This window comes from Coregonus clupeaformis, unplaced genomic scaffold (assembly GCF_020615455.1).
Source record: "Coregonus clupeaformis isolate EN_2021a unplaced genomic scaffold, ASM2061545v1 scaf0844, whole genome shotgun sequence".
NCBI classification, from domain to species: domain Eukaryota; kingdom Metazoa; phylum Chordata; class Actinopteri; order Salmoniformes; family Salmonidae; genus Coregonus; species Coregonus clupeaformis.
In genome coordinates, this window is record NW_025534299.1 from 86609 (window position 1) to 106869 (window position 20261).

The following is a 20261-nucleotide window of genomic DNA, read 5'->3' on the forward strand; positions in this document are numbered from 1 at the left end:
ACAATATATTTAACAAATATACATTGAACAAAAATATAAACGCAACATGAAACAATTTCAAAGATTTTAATGTCTTACAGTTCATATCAGGAAATTAATTAATTAATTAATTAGACCCTAATTTATGACTGAGAATACAGATATGCATATGTTGGTAACAGATACCTTAGAAAAAGGTAGGTAGGGGTGTGGATCAGAAAATCAGTCAGTATCTGGTGTGACCACCATTTGCCTCATGCAGCACGACACATCTCCTTTCGAAAAGAGTTGATCATTCCTGTGGAATGTTGTCCCACTCCTCTTCAATGGCTGTGCGAAGTAGCTGGATATTAGCAGGAACTGGAACATGTTGTCTACACGTCTATCCAAAGCATCCCAAACATTCTCAATGGGTGACATGTCTGGTGAGTGTGCAGGCCATGGAAGAACTAGGGCATTTTCAGCTTCCATGAATTGTGTACAGATTCTTGCAACATGGGGCCGTGCATTGTCATGCTGAAACATGAGGTGATGGCTGCGGATGAACAGGCCTCAGGATCTCATCACAGTATCTTTGTGCATTCAAATTGCCATCAATAAAAGAAAATTGCGTTTGTTGTCTGTAGCTTATGCCTGCGCATACCATAACACTACCTCCACCCTGGGGCACTCTGTTCATAACAATGACTTCAGCAAACCGCTCTTCCACACAACGCCATACATGATGTCTGCCATCTGCCCGGAACAGTTGAAACTGGTAGCACACTTCACTAGCGTACCAGTGGCCATCAAAGGTGAGCATTTGCCCACTGAAGTCGGTTACGATGCCGAACTGGAGTCAGGTCAAGACCCTGGTGAGGATGATGAGCACACAGATGAGCTTCCCTGAATATGGTTTCTGGCGTTGGAGGAGGCTTATGGTAGAGAAATTAACATTCAATTATCTGGCAACAGATCTGTTGGACATTCCTGCAGTCAGCTTGCCAATTGCACCCTCCCTCAAAACTTGAGACATCTGTGGCATTGTGTTGTGTGACAAAACTGCACATTTTAGAGTGGCCTTTTATTGACCCCAGCACAAGGTGTACCTGTGTAATGATCATACTATTTAATCAGCGTCTTGATATGCCACACCTGTCAGGTGCATGGATTATCTTGGCGAAGGAGTTATTCTCACTGACAGGGATGTAAACATTTGAGAGAAATACGTTTTTTTTGTGCGTATGTAACATTTCAGGGATCTTTTATTTCAGCTCATGAAACATAGGACCAACACTTTTCATGCTGCGTTTATATTTTTGTTCAGTCTAAAACATCCTCATAAGGGTAAATGGCTCTTTCATATGTGATTCACAGTAGTAACATGATCCTATTAACAGGCGAGGGAGCACACCTTGCACACATTTTTATTATATTTAAAACATTTAAAAAATATCCATGCAAGAAAATGTCTTATGCTAGTCATTTGTATTTGTCAACATTCTATTAGATGTACCAATGCAACACAATTAGCGATCATTACCACAATCTAAAAATACTTTGATATACAAACACTTGTACTGTACGGTAGTAGTGGTTAAAAATAACAGTGAAGACATGGAACGCATTTCAACAATTTCTCAATACTTTCACCCACAAGGAGCTAAACTAAAAAACACCAACTCTACAGTCTGTAAAATAGAACCAAACTACACTATCTATATTCTTGACAGATATACTTTTGTTATACATATATAAAAACAAATATTACAAAAAGGCATTGTGCTTTCAGAAAAAAATAGTTTAATGTAAAGTGTGGCATAAATTAATAAACAGATAATCGAAAATATTGTAGTCCCTGGGACTGGAGTGATATCATGGTTAACCTATTACACATGTAATAAAGAAAATGGTTGGAATGCCTTTTGGTTTCTGTCTTCTGGTTTGTTTTTGTCAAACCGAAGTCCCTCCTCCATGAGTCTACAACAATAAACAAGTGTTCAACGTTACTATCGTCTTCATCAGCATTTTGGGTGGATGGTTCTAGATTATGGAGTTACAGGGAAAATCCACTCCACATCGATTTTTTTGGTATTTGTTTCATTAGTTCATTGTTGAACAGTCCCACAATGTTTGACATGTCAGGTTTCACGTTTTCAAGATATTGGACTTTCAAGAAGGAAAATAGCAAAGTGTCACCTACCACATCATCATGATGATGCAAAACATTTTGGGACTGTATCTACAGTGGACTAATGAAAAAAATACAAAATGTTGTTGAGTGGATTTTCCCTTTAACTTCATGGTGAATTGGCCAATATGGATAAATCTAAATTGAATGGTAGCAATTGAAAATGAACAGTTTGGAGATTATGTGAAAATTATTAGACCAAAATTGAGGACACAACAGTTCACCTGACACAAGACTGAATCCAAACATTACACTGGTGATTTTATGTGCATTTTACATTTACTGTATTTTTCACCTCATTTGTTACAATCAGTAACATGATAAGACTATTCCTGGAAAATGTGGGGTAGGTGCAACATAATACAAAAAAAATGACAAGGGTTTGAATGAGAGGACTAACTGGTGTCTCCAAGTGGCCACACACCTCTCCAAAGTAATTTCAATGGACATTTAGGACTCAAAGAAGAGTCTTCAACTATAAGGTGCGTTTTTGAGCTCTCCTAGCTGTGTCATTGAGGAACTAGAGCAAGCACACTAGTAGTTGTTTGGTTTGGAACACAACCCTGCATTCCCCGCCATCACACAATTACTATTGTTGTTTACGCAATCCAAAAAGAAAGCTTGTTCTATTGCCAGCATGACTAGCTAGGTTATAAAAGACGATCTTGAGGTGTTAGGCTTTTGTAGTTTATCTTGTCGCTGCTGGTGCTCATTGCTGTCAAACAAAGGAGTCCGCTCATACTGAACCTTTGATCATAAGTTTTATTCATATCACAAGATTTCAGCATGAGTTACAGGTGTCATGCCCACCCGGAGAGCGACGCCCCAGATTGCAATGGTCGCTCTAACCTCTTCTTCCTCCAGCATATACTTATAAACAATGTAAAAATATGGGTTGCTCCCTCTGCTGTCCAATCACCTGTCTCCCCTGGGGCGTCACCCTACAAATGGCTACTTTTGAACTAAGATAAACATTCTTTCAGTTCCACTTAAAAACCATTAACAAAGACATAATCCTAATACACTACACTTTCATAAGGCAATTTGGAGAAACAGATTGTAATTTTGGTCTGCATAGTAAGGAGCAATGAGTACATTCAGGTGCTTGTTCTGCTGCAAATGTTCTTCACAATAGACAAAAATAGACTCATTCTGTTCAGAACAACCCAGGGTAAAGACGCCATGTCTTCTTGTAACTTGACATCACACATAGTGATCAAAAACGTTGGCATTGTATATGACATGAGTTGTTGATATGGAAATGTGAAGTACACATTTGGACTCACAGGTGTTTGGCTTACTTGTACGACATCAAAGCGGTATTTCTTATAATCCTCAACGTCTCATCTTTCAAAATACATAGAGTCCTCTTAATTTACAGCATTTCCCTCACTCAAGCAAACAAAGTTGCCCAATAAACGGGCGGGATGGGGGCAACTTCTTGTCGCGTGCAGTGTTGAACTTCAGAACAGCTGTCAGTCAAAACCCATATAGCGCTGCAAGGCGCAGAGCCTGAGCTCTGACGTCATTTATAGCATGTTACTGTACAGCCACTGACTTCCAATTTAAATGCTTATCAGTGCCCACATTTTCAACCTTAACACCTAAAAAAGCGACGTATTCTCTGTTGGAAGGGTTTTGTTAACTCCCCCATGTGCTTCATCTCATGACCGTCTCGGGCCGATCCCTTCACAACATTTTTCTTACTGTTCTCTACACACTCCTGGAGAGAGGGAGAGAGAAGAGAGAGAGAGTGACTGTGTGTGTTCTATGTTGACATGATAGGGGGCAAGTATAATTTAGTGTAATAAGTGAATAAACGCTATTCACCATAAAGAAATTGATTAAAGTGGTAAACACAGGCTATGTTCCTTTATCCACAGTAGCATAACACTAAGAATGTTTGTGCTGATGTAATTGGAATGATAGTGTGGATAATGGAACAGAGACATATATAAGGCTACGTCCCAATTCTCCACCCTTCTTCTAAAGTGAACACAACATGAAGTTAACAATGGTTGAAACTCCTTCTAGCCAATTATTACACCAATCCATTCCTTTTTAATCCATGACTGGTGGAGAATCGGGATGCAGCCATAGTCTCCCACCCAGCCTCGCCTCCCTTCCCCTCGCCATTAGGGCCTAGTCCATGTAGAACTTTTGGCTGGGGCTGCGGTCATTGTGCTTGGTGTCCACGGCGAAGCAGACGAAGAGCATGTCCACCACGATCTCAAAGACAGACAGGAAGCAGTGGGCGACCAGCCAGGAGAACAGGCAGACGATGAGCAGCGGCAACACCCACACCGTGTAGTCCTGCTGGTAGTTGAGCGCCAGAATGCCGGCGAACGCAGTGCACGAGATGATCAGTTCCTGGACACGCACGTATGAAGGAAAATATGGAGAGAAAGGAGGGTGGGAAAGGGAGAAAAGAGAAAAGGGACCCATCAGCTAGGCAAATGTTTGAAGATAGCCAGACCCCCTCTCTCCCATAGAAGAGAAGGGGTCTTGACACCTTAACATTGTGGCTGTGGCTACACGGCTTTAAATTGTTAGACCAGATAGACCAGCCGACGTACAGCGCGAGCTGAACGTTACAAATGGTTGAAACTCTAAGACCAGGAAATGTGAGACGTTAGTCCACATGTTTGAAATGGTGAGAAACTCTGAAACTCTCAATCTCTACACAAGAAGAAGAAACTCACTAGACCGTAGCATTACCAGTCTGCAGCTGGCATGTAAAGTAGTCTAGAACTTTGACTAAAGACACGAGGTGACAAGGACAATCCCATCTCAGACAACCGTTGGTACATCTGAAGTATCTGTCTAACAACCACTTCACTGCCAGAGAAGCTCTACAAAGGACATTGTGACCTCTGGTGGACAAACCAGAGCCTTATACCCATCGACACCTTCCCCATAGGAGTGATTGGTTTCAACAGAGAGACGACGGAGAAGACATTCTATACGTAAATGCATTGCATTTCTTACCCAAACGGCGGTGGTATGGGTGCTAAGTATTCTGATTACCGTGAGCGTAGTTTCCAAATGTATGTACCATAAGTTTGACTGTCTTTGTACCTCTCTCCCTCCTTCTATTGACCCCTCCCTTTTTGATAACCAAGTCATGCTGTTGTTCATCCGCTAGGGACTTTTCTCATGAATTAAGTATGTATGTATTCTGTGTTATTATTTAGTTAGCTAGTAAGTAAATATTTAAGACAATTTGTGTATTGCTGATACATAAGTAAGGTTAGGGTTCATGCAGGTTCAAGGATTATAAGACATTCAGAATGAGACTGATGAGGTAATGATTAATAAGTGACTGTTATTGGTACATAGCATGCATATATATATATATATATATATATATATATATATATATATATATATATATATTCTAAGAGTTTAATTCGGGAGATGGTAACTCGTTAAACAACTCCTTCCGTGGTGCCCCAAATTCCTAATGAGTTAATTGTTACACGATCGCTATGTGGCCGCTACCTTTCCCAGGAAGAGGACAAAGTCCCCCACGGTGTTGATGGTGGCCATTCTCTACCAGGCATTCTCTACCAGGATGACGAAGGCGTCGCGTGCCGACATACAGAAACTGGTGCTATTGATCTCTGTGGCCGTGTACGCGTTCTGTGGTGAAAACAGACAAACAAGAGACAGAAGTATCATCAATAACAATGTGTGATTGCTGCCATCTTGGAATGAGTCTCCCTTGTAAAATAGATTGTTGTCAATGATATAACATGTGTAATAGTAAGAATAATCAACATCTCAGATGACAATCAATCTGATTCTGATAGAACACTTACTTGATTCAGGTATCCACAAGCAGCAGATGCAGGCTTTCAGCATACAGCGATCACAGGCATTTTCCTACAAACAGAAAACATTCACCTTTAGTTCTCCACCCATTGTCTGGTTTGACTAGACAAACTGGTGGTGAATATGTTTAAAGGCATAATCTGGGATATTTTTGGCTGCTAATTGTCAAATCTTGCCTGGCTACCCAGACTCATTGCTCTGGCCAAACGCCACGCCCACGAATGTTTGTTTCTTATCGATAGAGCAGCGAAAGAGTTCCGTGTGAGTCGTCAGGCAAGGCCAAATCTACCTAGACTGAGTTATTTGTTCATCCCCATGTGGAATTTGAATTCTGTAGTTTTTATGTTTTTGGAAAACCTTCCAAACATCTACAATAATTCATTGTTTAACATTTCTGATTCACACTTTTTCTACCTTGATCAGTAACAAAATTAGAACACTTTTAAAAAATGTGCCTTGTTTTTGAAATGGTAAAACAATGTATCAAGAATGAGAGATCAGCCATGTGAAGGTTTAATTCTGCTCCAGAGCACAGAGCAGCACTGTGAAACTTAAATTGCTAGACATGCTATATGTTGCACACAGGAGTAAACTCTCTCAAACTCTTCAGAAATCTCTATTAAACAGCTACACAGTCGTCTGTTTTTGTTGTTGTTGTTTTTTTACTAAACTACAGTATATAATATATATATATATATATATATATATATATATATATATATATATATATATATATATATATATATATATATATATATACTAGAGAAAAACCTGAGAAAGTACCCACACTTTCACACACAGACACAGGTGAGTAGAGATTTACAAGGGCAGCTGAAGATACATTCTACTGTGTGAATTATTTTTTTATCCTGTTTTCTTTCTTGACTACAGTACCGATTTTTTACTTTATTTTGTACATTGACTAATTAAACTGTATGTTGTATAGTTAAACATCTTGAATCAAGATTGGCTATCCTCCTCTCCCTGAGAGAGAAGCCCCAGAAAGTGGGGGTGTTTGAGGACTATGAGGAGGGTCAGGTCTCCTTTAAAAAATATATATATATATATATAAATCGTGTGTCTTGCCCATTCACTCTCTGAATGGCACACATACACAATCCATGTCTCAACGGTCTCATGGCTTAAAAATCTTTCTTTAACCTGTCTCCTCCCCTTCATCCACACTGATTGAAGTGGATTTAATAAATTATATCAATAAGAGATCATAGCTTTTCTCCTACCCATAATGCTGACATTCTTTGACAGAAATAAAACTATCCCTCAAAGGGAAGCTGAACCAAATAAAACGACTTCTCTGGTTGAAAGCTGGTTTTGTGGCATTGATTTTAGTCAAAACCAATTATTATTATTTCAAAATTGACTACAAAATGTAAATAGGATAATTTGTCATAATGTCAGTATCTTTCAAAACAGAGATATGCGAGATTCTGTTAAATGTATGACTTTCCTTGGTTATTTAAGGGTTGGGTTTTGATTTCAATCATGCCCAGTCATGCCCACTTGGCCTCTAAGACGGGGTGGTAACAACTCAGACTTGTTTACATGCATATCAGACATCGTCACCAACGTAATGTTGAAAGAATGAGACTTCTTCATTATAAATGGCTTAGGTTTTTCCACCTCAAACATCCTCACATTTGTTAGATAACGTTAGCATCACAAACCCAACTGTCATCAAAGCTACTCTAGAAAGGAGGAAATGCCTAATGCAATTTTGGATTCTTGAACATTCATGTTCACGATGTCATGCTGCGTCACGCGGTTACTAAGCCAATAGTCACTTCATTAAACTCAAATGAACTTAAATGAAAACCTAATACAAGTTATGTTGCTTTAATTATTAACATAATTTAGGTCTAATGCTGACCTTTGACAGAAAATGATACTATTTTTCATATACTCTATCAAAGTGAATCTAATATATGGCACGTCCTTAGCCTTTGATCTGGTTGTGGATGCAGGTGAGGATGGCCACAGTGCCCAGGTGGAAGCTGTCACGTCTCCTCCCGTTGCTCCCCTCCGGCATTCTGATTCACCGGTCTACTGAGCCACCGGTCTGAGCGCACCACCTCGGCAACACAAGAATGGAAACCCAACGCACCCTAAGCACCTGCACCTCATCATCTCATCACCACCACTATATAGCCCTGGACTATTCAGTCATTGTTGTGTGTAATTGTTAGCATTGTGTCGTTTACTCGCGCCTTGTTATTATCTTTCTCATTGTTAAGTAAACCTTTACCTTGTTGATTCCTGCGTCTGCGTCCTGCCTCTTCGTATCCTCAGTACTCGTCACAGAATTACACACCTCTCACGAAAATGGATGCAGCAGGTAATCCTCCTGGAGTTTTCCAGCCTCGACCATCACCAGTAGCAGCTTGCCCAGTTGAACGCTGCCATGCAGGAAGTGCTCCAAGCTCTGCATAATCTGCCCAGCGCTCCGGTTACTCCTCAGGGAGCGGCGAGTGCACCCAGTCCACCTGTTCCCGTGCTATCACCAACTACAGTGGGGAGAACAAGTATTTGATACACTGCCGATTTTGCAGGTTTTCCTACTTACAAAGAATGTAGAGGGCTGTAATTTTTATCATAGGTACACTTCAACTGTGAGAGACGGAATCTAAAACAAAAATCCAGAAAATCACATTGTATGATTTTTAAGTAATTAATTTGCTTTTTATTGCATGACATAAGTATTTGATACATCAGAAAAGCAGAACTTAATATTTATTACAGAAACCTTTGTTTGCAATTACAGAGATCACACGTTTCCTGTAGGTCTTGACCAGGTTTGCACACACTGCAGCAGGGATTTTGGCCCACTCCTCCATACCGACCTTCTCCAGATCCTTCAGGTTTCGGGGCTGTCACTGGGCAATACGGACTTTCAGCTCCCTCAAAAGATTTTCTATTGGGTTCAGGTCTGGAGACTGGCTAGGCCACTCCAGGACCTTGAGATGCTTCTTACGGAGCCACTCCTTAGTTGCCCTGGCTGTGTGTTTCGGGTCGTTGTCATGCTGGAAGACCCAGCCACGCCCCATCTTCAATGCTCTTACTGAGGGAAGGAGGTTGTTGGCCAAGATCTCGCGATACATGGCCCCTTCCATCCTCCCCTCAATACGGTGCAGTCGTCCTGTCCCCTTTGCAGAAAAGCATCCCCAAAGAATGATTTTTCCACCTCCATGCTTCACGGTTGGGATGGTGTTCTTGGGGTTGTACTCGTCCTTCTTCTTCCTCCAAACACGGCGAGTGGAGTTTAGACCAAAAAGCTCTATTTTTGTCTCATCAGACCACATGACCTTTTCCCATTCCTCCTCTGGATCATCCGGATGGTCATTGGCAAACTTCAGACGGGCCTGGACATGCACTGGCTTGAGCAGGGGGACCTTGCGTGCGCTGCAGGATTTTAATCCATGACGGCGTAGTGTGTTACGAATGGTTTTCTTTGAGACTGTGGTCCCAGCTCTCTTCAGGTCATTGACCAGGTCCTGCCGTGTAGTTCTGGGCTGATCCCTCACCTTCCTCATGATCATTGATGCCCCACGAGGTGAGATCTTGCATGGAGCCCAAGACCGAGAGTAATTGACCGTCATCTTGAACTTCTTCCATTTTCTAATAATTGCGCTAACAGTTGTTGCCTTCTCACCAAGCTGCTTGCCTATTGTCCTGTAGCCCATCCCAACCTTGTGCAGGTCTACAATTTTAACCCTGATGTCCTTACACAGCGTTCTGGTCTTGGCCATTGTGGAGAGGTTGGAGTCTGTTTGATTGAGTGTGTGGACAGGTGTCTTTTATACAGGTAACGAGTTCAAACAGGTGCAGTTAATACAGGTAATGAGTGGAGAACAGGAGGGCTTCTTAAAGAAAAACTAACAGGTCTGTGAGAGCCGGAATTCTTACTGGTTGGTAGGTGATCAAATACTTATGCCATGCAATAAAATGCAAATTAATTACTTAAAAACATACAATGTGATTTTCTGGATTTTTGTTTTAGATTCCACCTATCACAGTTAAAGTGTACCTATGATAAAAATTACAGACCTCTACATGCTTTGTAAGTAGGAAAACCTGCAAAATCGGCAGTGTATCAAATACTAGCACTGTATGTGCTATGACGGTAAAACTACTAAATGTAGCGGCTTCCTGCTACATGTTTCACTTTATCTGGCACGTCAGCCTGGGGCATATCGATCTGACCAAGCCAGGATAGCGCTAGTGATTTCGCTACTTAAAGGAAGGGTGCTGGATTGGGCCATGTCAGTCTGGGAAGGAGGTGAGGCCGCGGCACTTCCCTACTGCACCTACCTCGCTCGGTTCAGGGCGACGTTTGATTATCCAAGGCAGGGAACGGACGAGGGTGAGGGTCTCCTCCAGCTACAACAGGGAGAGGGGCCCGCGTCCGAGTACGCTCTGAGCTTTTGCACAGTGGCGGCGTCTTTCGGCTGGAATGAGCGTGCTTTGCGCACGGCCTTCAGGAGAGGCTTACGGGAGAACATCAAGACGGAACTCGCATGTCGGGACGACGAGATGGACCTTGATACCCTCATCGCAACGTCCATCCGTCTTGACGACATGTTGAGAGACAGACGGCGTTCCCAACACCTCCCGGACCTCGACGCTCACCCCATTTGAGCTATGGAAGCCGCCCTGCATCTGAGAGCTCACCAATGGAGGTGGACAGCATGCCCTACACCACCAAGGAACACAGATCTCCTGGCGATTTCCAATCTAGGCGGTATGACTCCCGTCGCCGCTCCGTGAGTGTTACGTCATCTCCTATCACAAAACCATTGTTTTTAGTTCCCATAACGGTGACTGGTTATTCCTTCTCTTCCATTTCCAATTCAATGATACATTTCGGTTCAGTGGGGAACCTTATAGATAGGGAGCTGGTCTCTGAATGGGGGTTGCCCACCGTGCCACTGCCTTCTCCACTACACGTCTCCTCGCTGGACAATAAGCCACTTGGATCAGGCACCATTATGCACATCACTCTCCCCATCACCATCACCATTCCCACACTACCAGAGCACCCCACGAGGAGCTGTCATTCCACATCGTCAATTCACTCTTCACCGGATCGTCTTGGGATTGCCCTGGCTCAGACTACACAACCCCACCATTAATTGGATCACCAAGAGGATCACAGCCTGGTCCACCTCATGCGGGAAGACCTGCCTGCCAGTGGTTTGTTGTTCCACGTCAGCGGAGAGTCCCGATTCCGCCCTCCAGCCCAGCATTCCACGTGAGTATGCAGATCTCTCCGAAGTCTTCTCTTCATCAAAGGCTATGTGTTTCCCTCCTCACAGGCCCTGGGACTGCACCATTGACCTGATGGAGGGACAACACCCCCCGAAGAGTCGCATTTACTCCCTTTCCAGGGCGGAGACTGAGGCCATGGAGAAGAATGTGGCGGAGACCCTGAAACAGGGGTTCATCAGAAGCTCTACCTATCCTGCCTCCGCCAGCTTCTTCTTCATGGCCAAAAAAGACGGAGGATTGAGGCCGTGCATTGACTACGGGGGCTGAATGCAGTCACCACCAAGTACCGGTACCCCCTCCCTCTGGTTCCGTTGGCCATCGAGCAGCTACGAGGGGCCCGGTACTTTACCAAGTTGGACCTGAGGAGTGCAAACAACCTGATCCGAATTCGTCCTTTGTCAATGACGTGTTCCGAGACATGCTGAGTCGACAGGTGGTTGTGTACATCGACAATATCCTGATCTACTCGGCTACGTTCGAGGAGCACGTCAGGGACATCAGAGCTGTCCTACTCCGCCTCCAGGAACACAGCCTGTTGGTGAAGGGGGAGAAATGTGAATTCCACCAACAGGCCATCTCCTTCCTGGGATACAGGATCAGTCCTCAGGGGGTGTTCATGGAAAGAGAGAATACGGACGCCATCAGGCCATGGCCAGTCCCCACCACCAAGGGCCTACAGAGCTTCCTGGACTTTGCCAATTTCTACCGGCGTTTCATCAGTTCCTTCAGCTCCATAGCCGCCTCGCTCACCTCTCTCCTTAAGGGTGGGCCTCAGAAGCTGGCCTGGAACCCTGATGCTGACGCTGCCTTCAAGAGGCTGAAGGAGAGGTTCACCACTGCGCCCATCCTAAAACACCCAGATCCATCTTGACCTTTCATCCTGGAGGTGGACGCATCTGAGGAGGGCGTGGGTGCGGTTCTCTCCCAGCGGCAAGGTAAGCCAGAGAAAATGTATCCCTGTGCCTTTTTCTCTTAAAAGCTTACCCCGCAGAGAGGAACTATGGAGTTGGAGACAGGGAGCTGTTGGCAGAGGTCCATGCTCTGGACGAATGGAGACACTGGAAGTAAGGCAGTCCATCCATTCCGGATTCTTATTGACCATCAGAATTTGGAGCACTTACGGGCAGCGAAACGGTTGAACTCTCGTCAAGCCAGGTGGGCCCAATTTCTTAATTCTGTCCTACCGCCCAGGCTCCCAGAATGTGAAAGCCGACACACTCTCCAGGATGCACCATACCAGAGAAAGGAAGGATCTGAGGGGTCCTTTCCTACCCCCATCTCTCATCATTGCACCTGTCGTTTGGGATGTGGAAGAAGACATCCGCCTGGCGGCTCAGGAGGACCCAGCGCCTGCCAACGCCCCTCTGGGGCGCGTGTATGTACCCACCAGTGTCCGTGACCGCCTGGTGATCTGGGCGCACACCACCTTTAAGGCAGGGCACTCCGGTATTACGCGCACCCTGAATTCTATATCACAAAAATACTGGTGGCCCACCTTGTTTAGTGATGTCTCTCGCTATGTCAACTCCTGTTCCATATGTCCCCAAATGAAGACACCTCGGAACGCCCCGGCAGGCAAACTAGTTCCTCTACCAGTGCCTCAGCGACCTTGATCACACCTGTCCATAGACTTTGTCACCGACCTCCCACGTTCTGACGGCTTCATCACAGTCATGGTGGTCGTAGATCGATTCTCAGAATTATGCCGTTTTTTTGCCACTAACTGGTCTTCCTTCTGCTCTCCAGGTCGCTGAGGTCCTGTTCCAACAGGTCTTCCGGCACTATGGACTTCCGGAGGACATCGTCTCGGACCGTGGCCCCCAATTCACCTCCCGAGTGTGGAACGCTTTCCTGGAGAAGATCGGGGCCATGGCCAGCCTCACTTCCGGGTATAGGCCTCAGTCAAATGGGCAGGTGGAGCGCATGAACCTGGAGCTGGGGAAGTTTCTTTGTTGCCTTTGTCAGGACCGGCAGGGTGAGTGGAAGAGGTTTCTTCCCTGGGCAGATTATGCCCAGAACTCCGTCGTTCACTCCTCCATGGGGCTCACTCTCTTCCAATGCTTCCTGGTGTACCAACCGGCCCTGGTCCCTTGGACACACAGCCAGACCGATGCTTCCGCTGTCGACGAGTGGTTCCGCAGGGCCGGACAGGTCTGGGACGCCGCCCATGTCCGTCTCCAGGGGGCCAATTCGTCGGCAGAAGGACCAAGCTGACCGCCACCGCAGTGAGGCTCCCGTATTCCAGCCTTGTAATCGTGTCTGATCGTGTCCACTCAAAACCTCCCTCTCCACCTGCCCTGCAAGAAACTGAGCCCCAGTTTGTGGGGCCGTTTAAAGTCCTCCGGCGGATTAATGAGGTGCCGTACCGGCTGCTCCTTCCCCCGCACTACCGTGTCTCACCTACTTTTCATGTGTCTCTCCTCAGGCCGGTGGTTGCTGGTCCTCTGGCGGATGCCGTCCCCCGGGATAAGCCCCCTCCGCCCCTGAACATTGATGGAAGTCCGGCATATGCTGTGAGGGACCTGCTGGACTCCAGGTTCCGTGGGGGACGGCTCTGTTACCTGGTGGACTGGGAGGTGTATGGCCCTGAGGAGAAGAGCTAGGTTCCAGCTGGGGACGTTCTGGACCCCAACCTAATTCAGGACTTCCACCGTCGCTGCCCTGACCGGCCCGCTCCTCGTCCTCGGGGTCGTCTTCATGGCTGGTGAAGTCCTGCCGCGAGAACCGCACTGTCACGTCTCCTCCCGTTGCTCCCCTCCGGCGACCTGATTTGCCGGTCTACTGAGCCACCAGTCTGAGCGCACCACCTCGGCAACACAGGAATGGAAACCCAACGCACCCTAATCACCTCCGGCGCACTTGCAACTCATCATCTCATCACCTCCACTATATAGCCCTGGACTGTTCAGTCATAGTTGTGTGTAATTGTTAGCGGCGTGTCGTTTACTCGCTCCTTGTTATTCTCTTTCTTATTGTTAAGTAAACCTTTACCTTGTTGATTCCTGCGTCTGCGTCTTGCCTCTTCGTATCCTCAGTACTCGTCACAGAAGCGGGCCAGTCGCAGCATAAAGGACATGATGGAGGTCAGGGTCAGCTGGGATTTATTCCTGGAGTTAGGAAATAGTCAAACTGATACAGGACAGACCTGGATTCAAATAGTATTTGTTTTCTTTCCGATACTTTGAGCGTTTGACTGGAGTGCCAGACATAGACATTTAATAATCATATTTCTATTGTGCCAGATTGGTGGGGTTTGTACTTCTGGGACTATTATATTGGTTATATTGCACCTGGGAAGCTCAATCAAGTGCAGCTAACATATTTGACAGAAGAAGAAATATACTTTGAACCCTGGTCTGATACAGGGCAATTTCCAAATCACCACATCACCATCACAAATATTTAATTTCGTTCAATATATTGTTTTATTGTTGGGTATATATACATGATTGTTTTTATATTTGGGTATATTGTTTTATTGTTTGTCTCTCTTAGTGGATATCTTAATGACATACAGACACAAACCCATGTCCAAGATTGAACTGATCCTCTCTTGCCCCACAGCTCTCACAAAGACAAGTGGACATTGACTGTTTTCATTTTCTTTTATTAATCTGCATTAAATGTTTATAACAATTCTGTGTTATAACAAAAACTCATTCATTAATAAAGATGCAGTCATAGGGAATCCCTTTTTCTGTGGATTGAGTATGATAAACTCAATAAGCAGTAATGACTCAACGTTGCCACAATTTAGATATTGTCAGTTATGATCATGCATTGCCTCTGACATAAGACAACTTCAGTACTTGTCTTACAGAAAGTAATATAAAACGTTCTTATCAGAGTAAATGGCTATTTGATGTTTGAGCCACCGTAGTAACATGATCCTGTTAACAGGCGAGGGAGAACACCTTGCACAAATTTAGAATAAAAAATAATCACAAACTTTTCAAAAATATCCATGCAAGAAGACTTTAAACAAGCTCTAGACTGAGATGGAGTTTTTTCAGACAGAAAAGTGCCTGTTAATCATCTGTTATGCTAGTCAGTTGTATTTGTCAATGAGCAATGCATCACAAGTAGCAACCACCACCATAAATCCCACAATGCAAAAAGACATTGATATGCAAAAACGTGTAGTGTACGGTAATAGTGGTTAACAAATAACAGTGATGGCATGGAACACATTTGAATAATCTCTCACAATACTTTCTCCCACAAGAGGCAAAACAAAACAAAAACTCTACAACCTGTAAAATAGAACCAAACTACACTAACAGTATTTTTGACTGATGTACTTTTGTTATATACAAAATATGTTTCAAAAAGGCATTGCGCTTTAAAGAAAACATAAAGCTTTCTTGTAAAGTGTGCCATAAATGACGAGCAGATCCCTTCCCGCCATTTTCTTACTGTTCTCCACAAACTCCTAAAGAGAGAGAGAGAGGAAGAGAGAGAGAGTGAATGTGTGTGTTGGGTGTTGAGACAATAGGGGCAAGTATCGTAAACGCTAACAAGGCGAGTTTGGTGTAATATGTGCATAAACACAATTTACCATATAGAAATGGATTAAAGTGGTAACCTGTAAAACCATTCAGGTATGTTAAACACTTCTTCAGGAACCACAAGCAGCAGATGCAGGCTTTCAGCATACAGCAAACACAGGCATTTTCCCACAAACAGAAAATACATTCAGCTTTAGTTCTCCACCCATTGTCTGGCTTGACTTGATAAACTGGGAGTTGATATAAGTGAAAGTGTGTACGTTTAAAATAACAATCTGGGATATTTCCTGCTCCTTATGTAGCCCTTTCCTGCAGTCAAATGGCCTAGTGGCCTCATGGGTGGAATGTTCACAATATGTTTAATAATTTCATAAATAATCTTTTTTTTTATTATTACAGCCAGAAATCCGGTGTTGCTTTGTCAAACAGTTTTGTTTTATTTCAGTCTTCTGTGATATATATAAAGTGTAATATTGGGATGCAAACTTGATTACATTTCAACTCTATATCAGACATGGTACAGGTGTCTTCTTTTTGTTAAGCCCTTAACCATTTGTGTGAGGTGTATACTTTGTTTCAAAGTTGATTTGTTTAAGACTAACAATAAACACTCTTTGTGACCCTGATTTAGCCCACTGCAGTAAAAGGTTAATTAAGGATCAAATCTACATAGACTGACAGTATTTGTTCATCCCCTGCGAATTCTATTGTAGTTGATGTCTTTAGAAAACCTTCATTACATCTGCAGTAATTCCTTGTTTAACATTTCTGATTCACACTTTTGTATCAAGAATGTATCAATAATTACATTACATTTACGTCATTTAGCAGACGCTCTTATCCAGAGCAACTTACAGTTAGTGAGTGCATACATCTTTTTTTTTTTTCATACTGTTCCTCCGTGGGAATCGGACCCACAACCCTGGCGTTGTAAGCGCCATGCTCTACCAACTGAGCTACACGGGACTCGTCACCACACGCCTACAAAACCCCCCAATAAAATTCCTAGAAACTGGCCATGAGTAGATATGATGGTGAAAGCTACATATACGTACACATACCATACTGTTAGTTAGCTGTCTGTGAGTGCTGTTAATGTAGAGACTAATGACTACTTGGAAGCTCCATTTGAGGAGATTTGTGCGTATGCTGTCCTTTGTAAATGAGTTGTAACATGGAATGTTCCATTCAAGGATGCAAAGTTGTTCTTTACAACGTGTTTTGATTGGATGCGTAGCAACGACAAGGGGCCTTTCTGAAATGCTGACTCACGTTACTATGAAACAAAGAATGAAAAGAGATCAGACATGTGAAGGGTTAATTATGTTCCAGAGCACAGAGCAGCACTGGGTGGGGAGGAGCATGTCAACGTCACGTTACTTAAGTGAAACTGAAGTGTTTATTTTTTAGACGTACTGTATGTTGCGCACACCAGTAAACTGTCTCAAACTCTTCTGAAAAATCTGTTACGACAGCTACGCAGTCTCTGTTTTAAAAAGAATACTACAGTATATAGTACCAAAAAATCTGAGAAAGCACCCACACTCTTTCACACACAGATACAGGTGAGTAGAGATTAACAAGGGCAGGTGAAGATAAATTCTACTGTGTGAATTCTTGCATTCTCCTGTTTTCTTTATCAACTACAGTACCTACTGTATGTTTAACTTTATTTTGTACATTGACTAATTTATACTGTATGCTGTATGGTTAATCAACTTGAATCAAGATGTGTTAGTGTCTCTAAATGCTGTGTTGACAATGGAACTGAAACTATCGGGAGCTGACTCATTCTATGAAATCATTTATAGTTCCACCTTCTCTCTCTAGATATGGCATCCTCCAGCAGTCTCCAGTCTGAAGAGCGGTTCCTGTGCTCTATATGTCTGGACATTTTCACTGAGCCAGTCACCACTTCATGTGGACACAACTTCTGCATGGCCTGTATCACAAAGTACTGGAATAGCAAGGACCTGTGTCAATGTCCACTGTGTCGGGAGACATTCTCCAGACGACCTAAGCTTCGTGTCAACACAACGTTCAGAGAGGTTGTCGAGAATTTTAAAAAGATGAGAGAAAGAGGTAGAAATGGGTCCCCTCCTAAACCTAAAATAGTGCCCTGTGACGTCTGTACTGGGACGAAGCGCAAGGCCATGAAGTCCTGCCTAGTGTGTCAGACCTCGTTCTGTGAGACTCACCTGGAGCCTCATCAGATAGCCTCACCCTTAAAGAGACACAAACTGATCGACCCTGTGGTGAACCTAGAAGACAGGATGTGTAAGAAGCATGACAGACTCCTGGAGATGTTCTGTAGGACTGACCAGACATGTGTGTGTCAGTTCTGCACTGAGGCAGACCACAAGACTCATGACACTGTCCCTATAGAGGAAGAGTGTGGAGAGAGGAAGGCTCAACTGGGGAAAACTGAGGCAGAAGTACAGCAGATTATCCAGGAGCGACTGAAGAAGGTTAAAATGATCAAACTCTCAGTAGATCTCAGCAAGAGAGGCGCAGAGACCGAGATAGCAGAGAGCGTGCAAGTCTTCACTTCTCTGGTGCGCTCCATTAAGAAAAGCCAGGGTGAGCTTGTTAAGGTAATTGAGGAGAAGCAGAAAGCAGTAGAGAGGCAGGCTGAAGGGCTCATTAAAGAATTGGAGCAGGAAATCACTGATCTAAAGAGGAGAAGCACTGAGCTGAAGCAGCTCTCCCACAGTGAGGACCACCTCCAACTTCTCCAGAGCTTCCTATCCCTAGTGTGCAACCCTCCACCCACCAAGAACTGGTCTGAGATCAGTGTTCACAGTGATCTGTGTGTGGGGACTGTGAGGGAGAGCTGTGTCTCAGCTGGAGGAGACACTGAATAAAGAGATGGAGAAGCTGCCTGAAGTCAAACTGAAGAGGATTCAGCAGTATGCAGGGGATGTGACTCTGGACCCTGATACAGCAAACCCCTGGATCATCCTGTCAGAGGATGGAAAACAAGTAAGATGTGGAAACACACTACAGAATCTTCCTCACAATCCAAAAAGGTTTGATTGTCATCGGTTTGTCCTAGGAAAGGATGGCCTCTCCTCAGGAAGGTTTTACTATGAGGTGACAGTTAAGGGTAAGACTAGATGGAATTTAGGAGTGGCCAGAGAGTCCATTGACAGGAAGAGAATTATCACACAGAGACCTGAGGATGGATTCTGGACTATGTCGCGAAGGGATGAGAATGTGTACCTTAACGGAACGAACTCTATCCTCCAATCCCTGAGAGAGAAGCCCCAGAAGGTGGGGGTGTTTGTGGACTATGAGGAGGGTCAGGTCTCCTTTTATGATGTGGAGGCCAGGTCTCATATCTACTCTTTCACTGGATGCACCTTTACAGAGAAACTCTTTCCATGCTTAGGCCCCTCTGATAATGATGATGGTCAAAACTCAGCCCCTCTCATCATCTCTCCTGTCAATCACACACACTGATTAAACGATGGAGAGGGAACAGATAATTTATTAATTACATTCACAAATCATTAAATATATCAATTTAGAAAGTATTATATTTAGTCAGTTGACATGACACATGATTAGAATTTCCATGGATGTCCTACTAAATCTCATCATCAAATTAAAATGGAATCTTCTTTACTCTGTTAGGGACAGATTGAGTGTTGCTTTAGCAATATGCTTAGGGTCATTGTCCTGATGGAAGGTGAACCTCCGTCCAATTCTCAAATCTCTGGAAGACTGAAACAGCTTTCCCTCAAGAATTTCTCTGTATTTAGCGCCATCCATCATTCCTTCAATTCTGACCAGTTTCCCAGTCCCTGCAGATGAAAAACATCCCTACAGCATGATGCTGCCACCACCATGCTTCACTGTGTGGATGGTGTTCTCGGAGTGATGAGAGGTGTTGGGTTTGCTCCAGCGTTTTCTTGATGGCCAAAAAGCTCAATTTTAGTCTCATCTGACCAGAGTACTTTCTTCCATATGTTTGGGGAGTCTCCCACATGCCTTTTGGCGAACACCAAACGTGTTTGCTTATTTTTTTCTTTAAGCAATGGCTTTTTTGGCCCACTATTCCGTAAAGCCCAGCTCTGTGTAGTGTACGGCTTAAAGTGGTCCTATGGACAGATACTCCAATCGCTGTGGAGCTTTGCAGCTCCTTCAGGGTTATCTATGGTCTCTTTGTTGCCTCTCTGATTAATGCCCTCCTTGCCTGGTCTGTGAGTTTTGGTGGGCGGCCCTCTCTTGGCAGGTTTGCTGTGGTGCCATATTCTTTCCATTTTTTAATAATGGATTTAATGGTGCTCCGTGGGATGTTCAAAGTTTCTGATATTTTTTTATAACCCAACCCTGATCTGTACTTCTCCACAACTTTGTCCCTGACCTGTTTGGAGAGCTCCTTGGTCTTCATGATGCCATTTGCTTGGTGGTGCCCCTTGCTTAGTGGTGTTGCAGACTCTGGTGTCTTTCAAAACAGGTGTATATATACTGAGATCATGTGG

The 20261-nt window shown here is 44.0% G+C and overlaps 2 pseudogenes; one reads left to right on the top strand and one right to left on the bottom strand.

Annotated features, from left to right (window-relative positions):
* Positions 1-4291: 4291 nt before the first annotated feature.
* On the bottom strand, positions 4292-6013 carry LOC121557967 (annotated as a pseudogene).
* Positions 6014-17606: 11593 nt separating this feature from the next.
* Positions 17607-19236, top strand: LOC123485768 (annotated as a pseudogene).
* Positions 19237-20261: the final 1025 nt, after the last annotated feature.